Genomic DNA, 19,814 nt, shown 5'->3' with positions numbered 1-19,814 from the left:
TCGTATAGGCAAAAAAACTTGTTTTCATGGAGCCTCAAGACAGTTATAGCTTTGGGGATGACATATCCTGTTCCAGATAAAAATTCCTGACAATACTAGAAAACTGAGAATCAGCTACAATCTCATAGGACAAATATCAAGAGCTTGGGTACGTGACGGATTTTCTGGGTTCAGAAATGGATCACACCAGAATATACAAAAAGCAATTGTCTAAAGCAGGGGTCTCAAACCTTAGCCACTTTAAGACTTGTGGACTTCAACTCCCAGAACTCTGGGAGTTGAAGTCCATAAGTCTTAAAGTGGCCAAGGTTGGAGACCCCTGGTCTAAAGCCAAGTGATTTTCTTCATACTTCATGTCTCTTTCTTAAGAATAGGAAAAATATATGCAGGGCTACCTTTGCACCTAAACAAGCAATGGATGGAAACTAATCAATGAGACAACCAATCTAGAAATAAGGAGAAATTTCCTGACATAAAAATTAATCAGTGGAATGGCTTGCCTTCAGACTCTATCTCCTCCATCACTTGGAGGTGTTTAAGAAGAGATTGAACAGCATTTTGTCCAGAATGATATAGGGGGTTGGACTAGAAGACCTCCAAGGTTATTCTGTCTTTTGCAAAGGGATTAACCAAGTTGACAGCAAAAATATGATCCATAATAAGAAATTCCTAAATCAACTGTTTGATCTAATCACAAATAAATAGAATTTGTTTACAGGGTACTGTCAGGGAGACAATAAAGGTAGAAAGAGGATTAAAAGTGACACAGTTGGGTTTTCTAGACAATGTAAGAGAATGGAAAGCCATTGTTTACTATTTGGGCAAAAGCCCTCTTTTCTTTAATCCATATTGCATCAGATTTGGCCAAATGAGTCATATGTTTTATGTTACTCAACTGATAGGTATATTTGATGAACTTCCAATATCACCGACACATCTGGAACAGGGGTGAAATCCAGCAGGTTCTGACAGGTTCTGGAGAATCGGTAGTGGAAATTTTGAGCAGTTCGGAGAACCGGCAGCAGAAATTTTGAGTAGTTTGGAAAACCAACAAATATTACCTCTGGCTCGTCCCAGAGTGGGGTGGGAATGGAGATTTTGCAATATCCTTCCCCCAGGAGTTGGGAAGGAATGGGGATTTTGCGGTATCCTTCCCCTGGAGTGAGATGGGAATGGAGATTTTGCAGTATCCTTCCCCTGCCATGACCACCAAGCCACACCATGCCCAACAAGCCATGCCCACAGAACCGGTAGTAAAAAAAAATTGCATTTCACCACTGATCTGGAATCATTTTAAAGTTTAGTAAATATGGATTCATTGGAAAAATAACTTCGAAGAGAATTAAATTCCTTCACTCAGGCACTATGGCTTCAAATCTCACTATTAAATATACTACAAATTTAGTGAATCTGGATGCCATTATTTTCTTTTTATTCTTTCCAACCTGATGGAGTGTTGGAAGGTAGAGACTCAGAACTCTGCCCATTTGTCTGCAAAAAGCAGAACTGAGCTGGATCAAATTTGGTGAAAGGAGAGAGGCCAACAAAACGAAGTCCAGATTCAAAACTAAGCTGGATCAGAACAGAGACTGCTGAGAAACACAATCCCTAATGTGTGCCAATAGACGAGGAAGTTGGGAAATGGTTCAGTGTGTTGTCAGCAAAGTCTCCTTCTATTTCCCTTCCAATCATACTGTTTTTCAAGAGCTGCAAGAATTCTAATTCTTTAGAACTCTAAAGAAAGCAGGTGGCAATATCTAGCCGATATTGCGAAATGCTTAGTGGCACATGCAGCTTAAAAAGTTGGACACAGATATTCTGATTATGAATATTGGCATAGCTTTTTTGGAGAAGTGTAGAGTCGCTGCTGATCTTTTTATAATAATCATACCAGGACTGAGAATTTGCTAGCAGGTTTATGTTAATGGAAGGTACATTACTAATTAGCTTTGCATCAGTAAAGGCAATGGCTGATTCAAGACATTTTGCCACTTCAAGGCCATCCTTTCTCTCAAACTATAACATCAAGGCCAACTGAATTATTTTAACATCTGCCGAATAAAGTTGCATGCAGTCTTCTCAGTGGCAGTAAAAAGGTCATGGCGTAACAAGTACAGTGCTATATTTTACAGATACCGGTATAAAAATTTGTCTGCTACTGTAGTAGTACCTGCCTCATTCTACCTAAGGACTGGGCCATCCCTGATGGAAGAGCCAGAGCTGTAGTAGTGTTAATAGCCATTATGCTTGCTCAGGGTTCCTCATCCTCTGTCTCAGTTCCTCACTCCAAAGTAGACACACCAGACACAAACAAATAATAAGTAAGTAATTTTATTGCAATAAATAAAAGAGCATAGGGGCATACAGGAAACCTGTCCTACATATATAATACAGGATAATATATACATATGAATTACAATAATCAAAAGTTCAAAAGGTAAACTTCTTCCTCTTGTTTTTTTCAAACCATTGTACTTCAAACTGGGCTTTTGTTTTATATTCTACTTTATTATTCTGTTTATTCTTTGCTTTGGTCAATAAGCTAACATATATAGGATTAGTCATCTAAGTCAAGTTCTCAAGTTCTCAACTTTTCTTCAGCAACAACCCCCTTTAAATACCTTTTGTGGCCACCGACCATGGCCATGGTCCTAAGGAGGCAGAACAATTTAATAAGTATTTAATTCATTAATGCAAACTTAATTATTTAACATTGCTTTGATTCAAAGTTGTTTTAAAAGGATGCTTTGCTGACGCCTTTGAGGAAGTAATCCTTTCAGAGATCCGTACAGCCTTAGTATAATAAAAGAGAACCCTTTCAAAGACAAAGGGGATCCAAGTATTAGCTTTGTTTCATTTTCTAATAACTTAAAGGAAGCATTTTATTCATTCTTTACAAAGGATTCTTCTGAAGCTGGGTTATTCTATCTACTGTGCTTATGGATAGGCTTTCTTAATGCTATCACACCTTAGGTTATCATATTTTAGCCAAATATATGCAAAGTAGAATAAATGGAATAAAAACAAACAAAACAAGCTAAAAATGTTATCATATTTAAGAACTTTCAGATACACTTCAGACAGATCTGTTCCTTTCGCACACATTTCACTTCTCCAGTTCTAACAACAGCTCAACCTCCTTCCACATTAGATTGCATGTTTTAATGCAGGTGTATTTCTTCTACAGTAATATTTGCAAGTACTTCCCATAAGATATTCATTTTTGTAATTATTTTAACAATGATATATATGTAACTTATTACATACATGTAACAATACATGTTGACAATACATGTTGACTTATTACCACAATTGACCCCAAAATTTCTGTTGCTATGTGAGACAGTAACAGTGTTGGAAGGATCTTGGAGGTCATCTAGTCCAACCCCCTGCTCACGCAGGAAACCTGTACTAGGGATTCAAACCGCCAAACTGCCGACCTTTCTGATCGACAAGCTCAGTGTCTTAGCCACTGAACCATCTAGTCATGCAACCTAGACAGTGGTTAAGTGAATGTTGTCCCATTTTACGACCTTTCTTGCCACAATTGTTAAGTGAACCATTGCAGTTGTTAATTTGCTAAAAGAATTTGCCTTCCACACTGACTTAATTCTCAGAAGGTCGATCACCTGTCTCCGGGACACTGCGGCTGTCATAAATATGAACCAGTTGCCAAACATCTGAATTTTGATCCCCTGACCATGCAGAGGCTGCAAGAGCCATAAATGTAAAAACCGGTCGTAAGTCACTTTGTTAAGTGCTGTTGTAACTTCAAACAGTCACTAAATGAAGGTTTTTTATGTACTGCAAAATTTGGAAAGCTAAAATGAAATGCTAAAGGTATTTCCATTTATGTCTAGTTCCTGGGAATGCAAATTAAATAGATCACAGCAATTTGAACCTATAAAATCAATTTGAACCTATAAAACCTATAAAATAAAATATGAAATGGTGTAAGGTTTCCTGCCTGGGCAGGGGGTTGGACTAGAAGACCTCCAAGGTCCCTTCCAACTCTGTTGTTGTTGTTGTTGTTGTTGTTGTTGTTATTATTATTATTATTATTATTATTATTATTATAGTCCAACCCCTGCCTAGGCAGGAAACCCTACACCACTTTAGACAAATGGTTATCCAACATCTTCTTAAAAACTTCCAGTGTTGGAGCATTTGCAACTTCTGGAGGCAAGTTGTTCCACTGATTAATTGTCCCAACTGTCAGGAAATTGCTCCTTAGTTCTAAGTTGCTTCTGTCCTTGATTATTTTATTTTATTTATTTATTTAGTCAAATACATATTAAATAATATATTTAAGCATGAATTGAATACATAAAATGAATAAAACTAAAGGGAACATTAGGACAGGGACGGTAGGCACACTGGTGCTCTTATGCACACCCCTTACAGACCTCTTAGGAATTAGTTTCCACCCATTGCTTCTTTTTCTACCCTCAGGTGCTTTGGAGAATAGCTTGATTCCCTCTTCTTTGTGGCAACCCCTGAGATATTGGAACACTGCTATCATGTCTCCCCTAGTCCTTCTTTTCATTAAACTAGACATATCCAGTTCCTGCAACTGTTCTTCATATGTTTTAGCCTCCAGTCACCTAATCATCTTTGTTGCTCTTCTCTGCACTCTTTCTTTTTTTTTCTTTTTTTTTATTTACATTTATATCCCACCCTTCTCCGAAGACTCAGGGCGGCTTACATTGTGTAAGGCAATTTCTAGAGTCTCAACATCTTTTTTACATTGTGGCGACCAAAACTGAATGCAGTATTCCAAGTGTGGTCTTACCAAAGCATTGTAAAGTGGTATTAACACTTCACGTGATCTTGATTCTATCCGTCTGTTTATGCAACCTAGAACTGTGTTGGCTTTTTTGGCAGCTGCTGCACACTGCTGGCTCATATTTAAATGGTTATCCACTAGGACTCCAAAATTCTTCTCACAGTTACTAAGCAAGGTACCGCATAACTGTACCTGTGCATTTTGTTTTTCTTGCCTAAATATAAAACCTTACTTTTTTACCATTGAATTTCATTTTTGTTATTTGGGTGACCACCTAGTACAACCTCCAATTAAGTGTGAGAATCTGTCAGTACAGATGCTACCATAGTAGCATCATCTAGTCTCTAGTGAATTAGAATCTACCACCTCTTGAGGCAGTCTTTTCCATTATTGAACAGCTTGTACTAAGGCAATCTTTCTTGCAGCCCAACTAATTTCCTTATAATTTAAATCTATTATTTCATGTTGTGTTTTCTGGAACAATTCTGTCTTTACTGACATTCTGATGATGTGGCTATAATAGAATAGAATAGAATAGAATTTTATTGGCCAAGTGTGATTGGACACACAAGGAATTTGTCTTGGTGCATATGCTCTCAGTGTACATAAAAGAAAAGATACGTTCATCAAGGTACAACATTTACAACACAATTGATGGTCAGTATATCAATATAAATCATAAGGATTGCCAGCAACAAGTTACAGTCATACAGTCATAAGTGGAAAGAGATTGGTGATGGGAACTATGAGAAGATTAATAGTAGTGCAGATTCAGTAAATAGTTTGACAGCGTTGATGGAATTATTTGTTTAGCAGAGTGATGGCCTTCGGGAAAACATATTATACAATGAACATTTTATCTGTAATTTACTGAGGGTATATGTTTTATATTAAGGAAGCAAACTTCAAACCATGCATTTTGGAATTGGGAAAGAATGTAAACAGCCATGTTGGCTGGGAATGCAACCCTACAAGAGAAGAAAATTGAATGGACATTCAAAAATGATCTGTCTTCAATAGTTCAGCACACTTCTGTAGCTACTTAAGAAGATGCCAATCATGGAAAAATGCATTTGGTCAGTTCATGCAATTTTAAAATAATGGCAGTGATGTAGGTATTTAAAGTGTTTTTAAACACATACTTCCCTGTATTCCCTTCTTCTTGCATTAGTTTCTCATACCCCTTTTTTTGTTTTCGTCATCCTGTTTTATTTTCACAGGTGACCAAATTGAGATTAATTTCAAAGTACCTAACTGGGCTGGTGCAAGAGCTAGGTGCAGCAGGCAATAAAAAGAAATCTTCAGGGGAAAAATAAGGGACGCAATTATTCCTGGTGGTTTGCCACAACAGTTTTGTTTAAACAAAAGCAGTGGTGAATTTTTAATTGGAAGAACTCCATTAAGTCCTCTGGTCACTGCAATTCAGCGAAAAAAGCAATTTCACTTGAAACATCCCCCCCAAAATTAAATCACTTTTAAAAAATCCAAGAACGGGACTGCAATAATTAAATGTGTTATTCATTGTTTACTTTATCTTCTGCCTCCGGTTAATGTATATTTGGCACTGCTTACCTAATGAGCAAGTGTTCAGCTTTCTCAGCATAATTCCAGGCCCGTTTAAAAACTAGACAACTAAGTGCTTACTAAGAGACTAATACTCAACATCTCATATACAAAAAGATGAGTGGTTGCCATAGTCAGGGAATAGGGAAATTATTCATGTTTACAACCTCTATGTGGTTCATTTAAAAAAAATAATAATAACAGCTGATGCAAATGGAAGGGCCTGTTTGGGACTATAGTATTGAAGAGAAGGTTTTAACTCTGAGCTTTTTATGTTGGAGATTTGAATCAGTTTACTTTACTTTACTTTACTTTACTTTACTTTACTTTACTTTACTTGTCATTGCCACCTCACACAACGAAATTAAATGCCATCTTCAATGTACATTATAACTATAAAAATAAAACAGAAACACACATACTTCACATTCTATACAATTGAATTGAAAACCAGATATTGCTTTAATATTGCACTGTACAGTAGAATTCAATATAGTTACTGCCCTGAGATAGAAGCTGTTTTTCAGCCAATTTGTCCTTGTTTTTATTATCCTGTACCGTCTGCCAGATGGTAATAGTTAAAAAAAAAAGGTGCCCAAAATGAAATGGATCTTTAAGAATGTTTTGAACTTTCTTAAGGCAACGAGAGCTATAAAGCTCTTCCAAAGAGGGTAGAGGGAAACCAGTGATCCTCTGGGCAATGACATTAACCCTCTGGAATGCTGTCCTATCTGCCACTGTGCAATTGGCAAACCATGCACAGACCTAAGCTTAACTCACAGAATCATCTATTGTAATGTCCTTCCTGTTAAAGACTACTTCAGCTTTAATTGCAATAATACTAGAGCAACTAATAGATTTAAACTTAATGTCAACCACTTTAATCTAGATTGCAGAAAATATGACTTCTGTAACAGAATCATCAGTGCTTGGAATACTTTACCTGACTCTGTGGTCTCTTCCCATAATCCTAAAAGTTTTATCCAAAAACTTTCTACTATTGACCTCACCCCATTCCTAAGAGGACCATAAGGGGCGTGCATAAGCGCACAAACGTGCCTACCGTTCCTGTCCTATTGTTTTTTTCTTTTCTACTTCCTATATATATGCTTATACCTCCTTATATTTACTCATATATGTGTTTATATACTATATAATCTTTTTGTATGATACCTATATATATTGTTGTGACTAAATAAATAAATAAATAAATAAATAAATAAATACTCTCTATGATACAGTGGTAGAAGGCCACCAGCAGTTTTTCATTCAGCTGCTGTTTCCTGAGAAGTCTCAGGTAGTATAATCTCTGCCAGGCCCTTTTAACCAGTGCTGCAATGTGAGAGCCCCAGGTCAGGTCCTCTTTTATGATAACACCCAGAAACTTAAAACTGGCCATTTGCTCCACTCGGTCTCCATTGATAAGCAAGGGCTGGATGTCTGATCTATTCCTTCTATAATCCACTATAAGCTCCTTGGCCTTATTGGTGTTAAACCAAGTTATTGTCTCCACACCACGAAAGCAACTGGTCCACCTCATCTTGATAGGCAGATTCATCCACCACCACCCCCAGGATGAGTCCCACTACTAATAATCAGGTTTATATCACAACCACTGCAATTAAAGCACTGTGTGCTCTCCCCACTTCTCTTCTCTCTGTATACAATGACTGCATCTCCAAAGAGCCATCTGTTAAGCTACTGAAGTTCGCAGTTGACACAACAGTGATTGGTCTCATTCGAGACAATGACGAATCCGCATATAGATGAAAGGTCAAATGACTAGCCTTGTGGTGCAACCAAAACAATCTGGAACTGAACACACTCAAAACCGTAGAAATGGTGGTAGACTTTAGGAGAAACCCTTCCATACTTCCACCTCTCACAATACTTGACAACACAGTATCAACAGTAGAAACCTTTAAATTTTTAGGTTCTATCATATCACAAGATCTAAAATGGACAGCTGACATCAAAAACATCATTAAAAAAGGACAACAAAGAATGTTCTTTCTGCACCAACTCAGTAAGCTCAAACTGCCCAAGGAGCTGCTGATTCAGTTCTACAGAGGAATTATTGAGTCTGTCATTTGCACCTCTATAACTGTCTGGTTCGGTTCTGCAACCCAACAAGAAAGACACAGACTTCAGAGGATAATTAGAACTGCAGAAAAAATAATTGCTACCAACCTGCCTTCCATTGAGGACCTGTATACTGCACGAATCAAGAAGAGGGCCGTGAAAATATTTGCAGATCCCTCGCATCCTGGACATAAACTGTTTCAACTCCTACCCTCAAAACGACGCTATAGAGCACTGCACACCAGAACAACTAGACACAAGAACAGTTTTTTCCCAAAGGCCATCACTCTGCTAAACAAATAATTCCCTCAACACTGTCAAACTATTTACTAAATCTGCACTACTATTAATCTTCTCATTGTTTTCATCACCAATCTCTTTCCACTTATGACTGTATGACTGTAACTTTGTTGCTGGCAATCCTTATGATTTATATTGATATATTGACCACCATTTGTGTTGTAAATGTTGTACCTTGATGAACATATCTTTTCTTTTATGTACACTGAGAGCATATGCACCAAGACAAATTCCTTGTGTGTCCAATCACACTTGGCCAATAAAAAATTCTATTCTATTCTATTCTATTCTATTCTATTCTATTCTAAACCAGGAGACACTGTTTCTGACTGGGAACCTGAAAATGGTTTCTATACTCTCTTCTGGTCCACATTCCCAGTACAATTTCTTCCTTGGTGCTATTTGTGCAAAACTCAGAAATGTATTAACATCACATTCTGTGTGGACCTCAATCTTAATTTTTTTAAAAAAAATCACTTGTAAGCAAGGGACTGACCTCAAGGGTGGGGGGACAATTTTGTTCTGTTTTGAATTTATTAACATTCTTCCTACACAAGCAGTTCAAATTAATATTACAGTGCCTTTTAAAATAAGTACATATTTGCTAAAAGAGACTCACTGGCTCAGTGGGTTAATGACACAGGAGAAGATCTGTACTCTGACGGTTTGAGTCCTAGCACCATGTGATGGAGTGAGCTCCCATCATTTGTCTCAGCTTCTGCCAACCTAGCAGTTCAAAAGCATGTTACATGCAAGTAGATAAAGAGGTACCACTTTGATGGGGAAAAATGGCACTTTAAGTGGCAGTACGAATTTGACTGGTGTCAGATTTGCCTGAAAGCAATGCCCAAATGCGAGGTGACATTGGTGGTGGAAAAAGCCCTAGATGCAGAAAGCCATCAAACCTTATGAATATGGAGCTAATTCTCCACCCTATGGTGTGCTTTGGATAGTGCATAAGTATGAACAGATCGGTCAACCATTGACAGCCAAACAACTGTTTTGTAATAGCACTGTAGTCTCTTGGTTAATATAACATCACCATATGCTAAATAAATAATAAAAGTACATGTTTGCTGGCATAACTTCCTTTCCCTTTCCCTCTTTTCTTTTCACTTTCTTTTTTTTTCTTCTACAGTGTAAAATACAGTGATGGTGTTTGGAGTGCCAATTGTGGAAACAGAGCTCAGGCCACTGCTACTTTCTGTTTTTTCTTCCCAGAATACACTTAAACGCTTCTTAAGAAACATCTAAAAATACATGTCAGGGACAGAGTATGCTTGAGGCTAGAGGCAAGCAACCATTTCTGCCATATCAATTGGAAGATCAGGAACCCAGTGAATGCATCCATTCATATGGAGAAACGTGCATTGTCACCTCTCTCCTTTCTAGATGTTCAGCTGCTGATGAAAAGCAATAACAAATCAGATATTTTAAAAACCTTCCCGGTGTGGGGGCAGCCTCTTTCTCAGTGATATGTAGCAAAATCATTTGTTTTTCTCTTGCTACCATTAGCAACAAGAAACCAGAGTTCCTGCGCAAAATTTCCTAGGAGGAAATTAGAAATCATGAGGCTTTCTGTGCCAATTGATCGAGCCTGTTAACCAGGGGTGGGAGAGTATCAGATCTATTCCTTACCAGCTGGCTGATCAGTTGGATGATGGGAAAAATGGGAAGGTGAATTGTTATTTCATGTCAAAGACTACCTATAGTTAAAGATAAAGGTAAAGGTTCCCCGCGCACATATGTGCTAGTCGTTCCCGATTCTAGGGAGCAGTGCTCATCTCCGTTTCAAAGCCAAAGAGCCAGCGCTGTGCAAAGACGTCTCTGTGGTCATGTGGCCGGCATGACTAAATGCCAAAGGCGCATGGAATGCTGTTACCTTCCCACTAAAAATGATCCCTATTTTTCTACTTGCATTTTTATGTGCTTTCGAAACTGCTAGGTTGGCAGAAGCTGGGACAAGTAATGGGAGCTCACCCCGTTACATGGCAGCACTAGGGATTTGAACCGCTGAGCTGCCGACCTTTTGATCGACAAGCTCAACGTCCTAGCCCCTGAGCCACTGCGTCCCTCATCACTTATAGTTAGCAGGCCATAAATTCCTCTTAATAAATTCTTAATAAATTATTATAAATAATAATAATAAAGTCCATGAGTTTAAATGGACTCCAGAAGATGGTAGAGGACAGGAAGGCCTGGAGGAATGTTGTCCATGGGGTCACGATGGGTCGGACACGACTTCGCAACTAACAACAAAATTCCTCTCCTTCCTCTGCTCCATGTCCCAGTCCCACTTACCTCAAAAATAATTTCATGGAAAGTCAGAATATCTACTTCTAAGGTAGGGGAGATGGTGTGTATGTGTGTATGCTTCAATGCACAGTGTAACAGATGGTTTTAAAAGAAGGAGTAAAGATGTATAATGCTGTGCAGCTAGGAAGAAATGAATGTAGATTACAGCAGTAATAAAACCACATTTTTCTGCCAGTTCAATTTTTTTAACAAAAAAAAAATCTTTTCTAAAGCATAGTATTGATATATTTCTCCCTGTGGGAGAAGCGGACTGTTATTAATGATGTCAAGATTAAAAGCAGTTTTTTGAAGGACAAATAAGGGTTATGAAGTCTAGGTATACTTTTACAAGGCATAGTATATATTTGCAAGGAATAGTATATTACTTGGAGAAAATAGCCCTTCTTATAGACTATTTTCCTTTCATTTAAGTGAATAGAAAACATGTCCTGTTTAGACCCATTCCAGGCTGTGGGGATTGCTACAGCACATCGCTGCTGATCGCCGCCTCTGCACGTTGCATTTTTGGCCTCCGCATGCCCCATTTTTTACCTCCATGCTTTGCATTTTTGGCCATTTGCAGGCAGCAGGGATCGGCATCGGCAGCAATCCCCACCACCTGGAACCAGCCAAAAATGCAATGCACAGAGGCTGAAAACACAACGCGCAGAGGTGGTGATCGGTGGCAATTGGCGGCGATGTTCTGTGGCGATCCCCGCAGCCTGGAACGGGTCTAAAATAGAGTGTGTGAAGGCCCAAAACGCGACACACAGAGGCAGTGATGGGCTCTGGCAATTCCCACAGCCTGGAACAGATGATTGGCAGTGTTCAGTGAGGTCGATCCAACCGCCAATCAGCTGTTCATGCTAAATCAAGCTGTGATAACGTGCTGAAGCTTACCAGGCTGTTTGCTGCTTGCTGCAAGGATGCTAGCCAGATGAATACTGATGGATGCTGGTAGGCAGAGGCAGACTTTTTTCTTGTTTTCCTCCCCAAAAACTAATGTGTGTCTTATACTCCGGAGCATCTTATACTCTGAAAAATACGGTATATATTCTCAAACTTCTTAGCATGTGCATATGAAGAGCTAATGAATTATCTGTTCCAGACACAAGAACGTATCAACCAGGTTTCTTCAAATAGCTTTCATGATGATTAAAAAAAGAAAGAAGCTTTCATGGACATATCTGAACGTATGTATTAATCTTGTCAGACAAAAGGGTTTTGAAGTGGGGAAGCCGTTTAAGTAAAAAATGAATAATAAAATATACACACTGGCTCAATACACAGAAGCACCCGTCCTCTTCCGAATATACAAGGAATATTGAACGGATTAATTGCTTCTTGTAGTGAAAGGTGGTCTTAAGCATATTGCAATGTTTCACAGGGCTAAGGAACATAGAAATCTACTTTATATTAAGCCAACGTATTTGCTGAACTAGGTAAGTTACTATGGGATGGCTGTCCATGAACTTTGAAAGATCTCAGTCTTGTCACTTCCTACAATACCTTTTGAAATGAAGAAACTCAGAATTGATTCTGTGCCTTTCTTTGTTAAAACAATGTAGGAAATTTTGTGCACCAAAAAAGAATGAATTAATCTTCAGAGTAAGAATGTCACAGGAACATTAATTCTTAATTTTGTCTGCTTAGCAAGATTTAATGTTTTATTTTCAGCATGCATCCAAGTGAAAAAGTACGAGAACAACTCAAAATGGGTATTTAAATTCAAGCTGGGTTTATGTTGTACAACTAGCATCCCACTTCCTTCCTTCCTTCCTTCCTTCCTTCCTTCCTTCCTTCCTTCTTCCCTTCCTCCCTCCCTTCTTATTTTACCATACTTATAATAGATTGCAGTGACCATCCAAGGGGGCATGTTTTCACATACTTTAACTGCAGTACTTTCAAATTCCCCAAAGTTTGTAGTCAAGTGGATTTTTTTCTCCAGCATCTTGACATGTGCCTCTCTTTCTTTCATTCCCTATATTTTATTTATCAATCAGTTACTGTAGCCAACCACTACAAATAAAATATCATTTTCCATACTTGACTTGTTTCATATAGATTTTAGAGTACTGATACAAGCGCTTTACTGTGTGTGTGTTCAAAAAAAGAAAAGAAACAACTGGAGGAAGGGAAGGATATATTTTTGAAATCTTCATCGAGACCACTTGCGTAGAATTGCTACTGAACCACTGAACTGGTTTCAGTGAATTTTGTTTTTATAAATGTAATTAGTGATTAAGTAGTAATAGAATGAAAAGCTTATATGAGTCCTCATTTTAAAATATAAGGCATTTTACTTAGAATTAATTCCTACTGAGTTTACGTAGGTTTGTTCCAAAGAAGGCTTGGCTTGAAATCTGCAGTTTAATCTCTTTGAAATCCTAATGCAGTTTCACCTACAAAGACTGTAATCAACTCCCTTAATCCTTAGCTCACCCTATTTTATTAGAATAAATAGCTTAGTGCCCAGAATAAACTCTCTCATTTCTTTAAGTGCTGTCATGTGTGTTGTCTATATCAGCTCCTATCCTGACCCACCCTTCAAGTGGAGATAGCTCAGAAAAATCTTTGTGCCTTACGCTCCCATGTTGTTCCCTTTAGAAGTGATTCTCACTCACTCCTTTCATAGGGACATTTCTGGAAGAGGGCACAACTTTTATTTGGCATTCCTCTAATCCAGGGGTGTCAAATTCGCAGTGTCACGGCGCTGTCACATGACTTATTGCAACTTTTCCCCCTTCGTTAAACCAGGTGTGGCCGTGGCCAGTGCATGACGCATCCAGCCCTGTGGGCCATGAGTTTAACAGCCCAGCTCTAATCTGATAAGTACCCAAGAATATCCTCCCAGGTTGCCAGTCTTGTGCCTCTATATATGCTATTTGTTTTGCTTGCAAAAAAAGATTGTGACACTGTTATTTCATGTTGTTTTATTCTATTATTATTGCACTTTTATCCCTGTATGGTTAGATTCTGCATTTCATTCTTATTTTTTGCTACATGTTTTATACCTATACATACTTGTCAATTGAGGCATATGTAGATTTATATCGTTTACTTTTTTAGGTGTTACATTGCTGTTTTCTGGTCTTTTTGCTATAAGAAAACTATTTGATTTGATGTGACATGATGTCATTTGAAAGATAGCATATTTGCAGCCAGGTAGTTTTCTCCATAGCTGTAACCATGGTTGCATATTGCTGTAATGAAATAAGCAGGTTGGAAATGACGATCAGAACAAGAACAATGTTGAAATTGGGGTGGTGATGGATGGGGGCATAATAATTTACTTGAGTCCAGGAGGTGGGGGAAGCAAGAATTCCTGCTAAGAAAACCATATTTTTCCCAGAATTCTGCAAAGCTGCAGTATTGCAAAGAAAAAAACCCACAACAAACTTTGTTTAAGTTTAAAACACAATAGTTCTCAGAGCCAGCCAACGTTGGGCAAAAGTACAAATCAGAACTGATTCAAAGTGACCCAAAGAAAATGCTTTGGCTTGTCTTGGGTCTTCTGCCATTTGATTTGAGGAGGTTATCAAGCAGCAAAATGTCTTGGGCATTTTACAGCATTGCTGACAACACTGGCATATTAGTTCCATTAACTTAAAAATGGTATTAAGAGAGATTTAAGCATGGCTAAATCATCTTAAATCTAGGCACTTTAACTCTACTGGATTATATACCACTGATAGAAGCTTAATGAGATCATAAGTCAAATTCTCTCTAGACCACTACTGGTCACTTACATGAACAGTGTAAGAACATGAGATCTTTGTAAGCTCCCCATAAATGAATATCTAATTAAGTTATGTGCTTCAACAAGTATGATAACTGCTAAGAATCCATTTCCCATTTTCATGTGATTTAGTTCAAGGGCTTAATGTGTACAAAAAAAGTCATGAGCTGCTGCCAAAACTGGATGCTAATTGAATATACAATAAATTCATTGATGACAATTGCTATCCAAACTGATAAACAAACTACTCCATTTTTTAAAGTACGCACATTAAAATTCCCATTATGCCAAATGCTTGATACAAGAAGAACAAGAGTATTTCAGATTCTGTTTTGAATCTGGGTTTTGCATTCTGGTTATAAGTGGCTTAAATAAAATATAACAAGCTGAAACAAATATATATGGTTTGCACTATACTATGGATTAGACCCAGAAAGGCAATATGCAAATCTATAATAATAAAAAAATATTCCTTTGCCTAGAAGAGTGGGATAAAGTGAATACATAGATAACACTTGGGATCTTGTGGCATGTTAGAAACAAGTATTTTAGTTATTCCATCAATCAGTGGGCTTCTCTAACTAAGAGTATGAAAGTAAAATGGTAGCCCTGAAAGCTCATGCTAAAATGAATTTGCTAGATTATAGAGTACTTGCAGTTTCGTTAATTTATTCTGTGATAATTCTATATTATTTATTCCACTTTATTCAATAACCAAATGGCAAGCAACATTAAAACACATCTGTTCCAAACTTCTCATTTGCTAAATAGAAAATGTGTTAGAAATACAGAGAGATTTGCAGTATAGGGGATATGTTTTTGCAATAATCTCAATAGCTCTTTTCTCTGGATGTTTCTCAGCTGCATTAAGAATAGCAGAATGTGCTTCTAATTCCTAAAAGGCAGAGTTAGGTGAACTAAAAGGTTTCTTTGGTGTTAAGGCAAGAAAACAATGTGTTCCAGTGGGATTGAAAAGCGTATTCCAGCATATAGCGTGCCAAACTGTATTTTCAGCGTGGATTTACACTGCATTTATTGTTTATTCATAAACTATATTATATACTCTATTTACTCAATTGCAAGCAATTCACAATGTGTTTTGAATTCATATGACAGTTCATCTACAAATGCATATTCCAACATGCTCTGGAAGTGCAATGCTATAGTCTCTGGAGGATTTTAGGATTTTTCATATTTCTTCCTCCAGTGTCATAGAAAAAGCTCTAAGTTTGAAGAAACAAAAATCCAGTGTTGGTAACTCCTAAAAATCAACATCAGAAGATAGTTTAGGCAAGTGGATGAGATAGATAGATAGATAGATAGATAGATAGATAGATAGATAGATGGATGGATGGATGGATGGATGGATGGATGGATGGATGGATGGATGGATGGATGGATGGATGGATGGATGGATGGATAGATAGATAGATAGATAGATAGATAGATAGATAGATAGATAGATAGATAGATAGATAGATAGATACATACATACATACATACATACATACATACATGAGAGAGGGAAAAGGAGATGGGGAGGGGAGGGGGAGGGGAGGGAGGGAGGGAGGGAGGGGGAGAGATGATTGATACTTCCTACAAGTCCTACTATGTAGCTTCATCATGGTGCAGCAATGTAGTGATGAGTAAAGAATGACAGCATTATATACCCTTAGCAAGGTCACCCAAGGCTCGTCCGAGCTGCCTAATTAAAGTAAGCAGGCACCTGTATCAGGTAGCAATAATAGGAAGATGATGGAGGTGGATCGCTTTTGTGACAAGAGCAAAAGTCTCTTTTCCTACTGTGCAAGATAAGGCAATGGTAAACCACTTCTGTATTTTTTTTTTTTTACCTAGAAAAACACAGCCTAAAGATAGACAGCCTAAAGAGAATGATGACATATTGCTATATGATGGTCTCTCAGGTCTGGAGAAATTCACCTTATTATTGGGGAATTGCTGAAGCTCTTTGGGGTACTAATGGAGTTTAAGATGTGGCTCAGTTAACCCCCTGGACAGTTACTAAGGCCTTTCATCTAGTTGCAGAATATTGCAATGAAGAAAAAGAAATGCAAAGTTGCAAAGACAGAATTACAGTGGGGAACATGGAACATAAGAATCATGAAAATGAGAAAACTCAACATATTAAAAGATGTGCGGCTTTTTTCATGACTTTTTGTGCAACTGTTAATAAAAATAGGATCGGCAACATGATCGCCAACTTCCGATGATGGATATGACAAAGGAAGAAGTAAAAGATGAAATGAATCAATTCCACACTCACATCATAGGCATCAGCAACTTGAAATGGACTGGAATTGGAGATTTCAGTTAGAAAACCTTCTGAAATTGACCTATAATACTTATTATAATATGGAGAATTAGTACACTTGCCTTTGATGAATACGGATTGGTACTTATTTTGCATATATTTGTGTTTTTCAAATCTAGCTTCTGCTAAATTAAGAGATGGGCATGTGATTTAAGTGTGCACTTTCTGTTACTTGTACATTTTCCCGTAAAGATTCATCCTGTTTCCACATCAATTTGCCAATCATTTTTATTTATTTTATTAGATTTGGAAAATCACCCAACATAATTAAAAGAGAAAAGCACACGTATGACTGGATTAAATCACCCAATATATTACATAATTAAGGGAAGTATAAATAGCAAAATAGAACTTTGTTCAGGAATTGTCTTGTAAAACAATACTAAGGAATTGTTGCAATATTTCTAATTGAGCTTCAGATTTCTGACACAGTTTTCTGAGACTTCTGGATAATGTGCCACACAAAACTTGGGCTTTGTTTCTCTTTGCTCCTCTTGGTTCTGGTCATGGCCAATATGATGAATGGTTAAGGGATCTGCCTTATCAAAGAGAAGGATTAGAGAGAACATGATAGCTGTCTTCCAGTACTTGAAGGGTGTCACAGACAAGAGAGGACTGACTTATTCTCCAAAGCACTAGAGGTAGGTCAAAAAGCAATGAGTGGAAGTTTCTTAAAGAGACATTCAACCTAGAAGTAAGAAGACATTTTTTGACAGTGAGAACAATTAATCAATGGAATAGCTTGCCTCCTAGAGTTGTGGGTATTCCCTCACTAGAGGTTTTCAAAACTAGACTGGACAATCATTTAACCAGGCTGGTTTGTGCGTTTTGCGAGGGTTGGATGAGAAGACCTCCGAGTATCTTTCCAATCCTATAATTCTGTTTTATCATCTTTGCCATTCTTCATTAATAACCCCAATATATGTGCTTCCTGTGTTTTAATAAGCTACCAGGACTCGAATCCAAAAATACAATCCTCTTGTGTAAAATTAGCACTTTACATAAGGAATTAAGTCACTAAATACAAGCTACTTCACACTTAATGCTTCTAGGAAAAATATTACATGGTTTGGCCAAGTTGCCTGCCTTTCCTTATGAGAACTGAACAGTCAGCAGTAATTAGATGACTCTGCACAGCAGAGTCAGCAGACTGATTTTTGCCCACCCTTGCTTGATTGGCTTGCTGTTGCCAATGAACCTCAACCAAGTACCAAATAAAGCCATACAATTAAACCATTGATTATGCCATGCAGTGAGCTTGCTTCGCTGATTGCACATTTTTGGTTTATTTGCCATGTGCTCATGTACAGATGTTAAATGTTAACTTCCTACTTGTTTCCTAATACATTACATACAGAACAAGAAGCAATGGTTGGAAACTGATCAAGGAAAGAAGCAACTTAGAACTAAGGATAAATTTCCTGACAGTTAGAACAATTAATAAGTGGAACGACTTGCCTGCAGAAGTTGTGAATGCTCCAACACTGGAAATTTTTAAGAAAATGTTGGATAACCATCTCTCTGAGATGGTGTAGGGTTTCCTGCCTGGGCAGGGGGTTAGACTAGAAGGCCTCCAAGGTCCCTTCCAACTCTGTTGTTGTTATTATTATTATACATTTGTGCAATTCAGATAAACCTCAAGATATAGATGATGAGACAGACTTGGAAGACTCTACAAGTGGTAGACACTATCTAGTCCCCAGAATGATAGACTGATTTGACTAAAGGGACCAAGTGAATATTTTGCTATTACAAACCCTGGAAAATATGAAACGGAAGTAAGTGATTTTGCGACTTAAGAACAATCATTACAGATGTAATCACATCAAGGGTTCAACTTATATCAAACAGCAGCAAACACTGACTTGTTCATGAGAAATATGAAAATTATGGATCACCTACCGTATTTTTCAAAGTATTGAATGTACCTTTTCTCTCCCCAAAAAGAGGGTGAAAATCTGGATGCGTCTTATACTCCAAATGTAGCCCCGCCCAGCCTCTCAAATGGAAATTTTAGAGGCTGAAAAAAGCCTCTGAAAGAAGCTTCAAAAAAGAAGCCTCAGAAACGAAGCTTCAGAAAAAAAGCCTCCAAACAGAGCTTCAGAAAAAAAGCCTTCTGAAGCTCTGCTTCGGAGACTTTCAGAGGCAGAAACAGAGGTTGCAGAGGCTGGGGGAAAAAGCAAGGCAAAAAGTTCACAACCAACGAACCTGTTGCTAGAATTCACCTCTGGGAACAGCTGATTGGGGGTATTCCGAGAAGCTGATCTACTTGCCAATCAGCTTTTTTCTTATTTTCCTCTCCAAAAACTAAGGTGTATCTTATTCGGTAATTCAGGGCTGTCAAACTCCTGGCCCACGGGCCGGATGAGTGATGTGCTGGCCATGCCCATACCCGGTTTATGAAGGGGGAAAACGTTCCAATACACCACGTGACACCTCTGTGACAACATGAGTTTGACACCCCTGACCTAATTAGTGGATGCAACAACTGCTCACACTGTCTATAAACAACATCATAGTATAATCACTACGATTCATTAGAATCTATATAAAAATACATCTTCCAAGTTTGCTGAATGTGACATAGTTACAAAATTGAGAAAGTTTTTGAAAACGATAATGTTAATATTTTATGGGTTTTTTGCACAAACTGTCTTCTGAAACATAGCCCATCCTACATAAAAATAGTTGAAAAGAAATGAGTAATTTAATGTTTA

General features: G+C 37.8%; 1 protein-coding gene across 1 annotated transcript in view; it reads right to left on the bottom strand.

Annotated features, from left to right (window-relative positions):
• Nucleotides 1–19,814, bottom strand: part of AGBL4 (AGBL carboxypeptidase 4) — a 950,336-nt gene that overhangs the window by 284,167 nt on the left and 646,355 nt on the right. The window lies entirely within an intron of this gene.

Source organism: Ahaetulla prasina, chromosome 3, assembly GCF_028640845.1.
Source record: "Ahaetulla prasina isolate Xishuangbanna chromosome 3, ASM2864084v1, whole genome shotgun sequence".
Taxonomy (NCBI): Eukaryota; Metazoa; Chordata; class Lepidosauria; order Squamata; family Colubridae; genus Ahaetulla; species Ahaetulla prasina.
The sequence above is the reverse complement of the archived record's forward strand: the minus strand, read 5'-3'. Positions and strand labels throughout refer to the sequence as shown.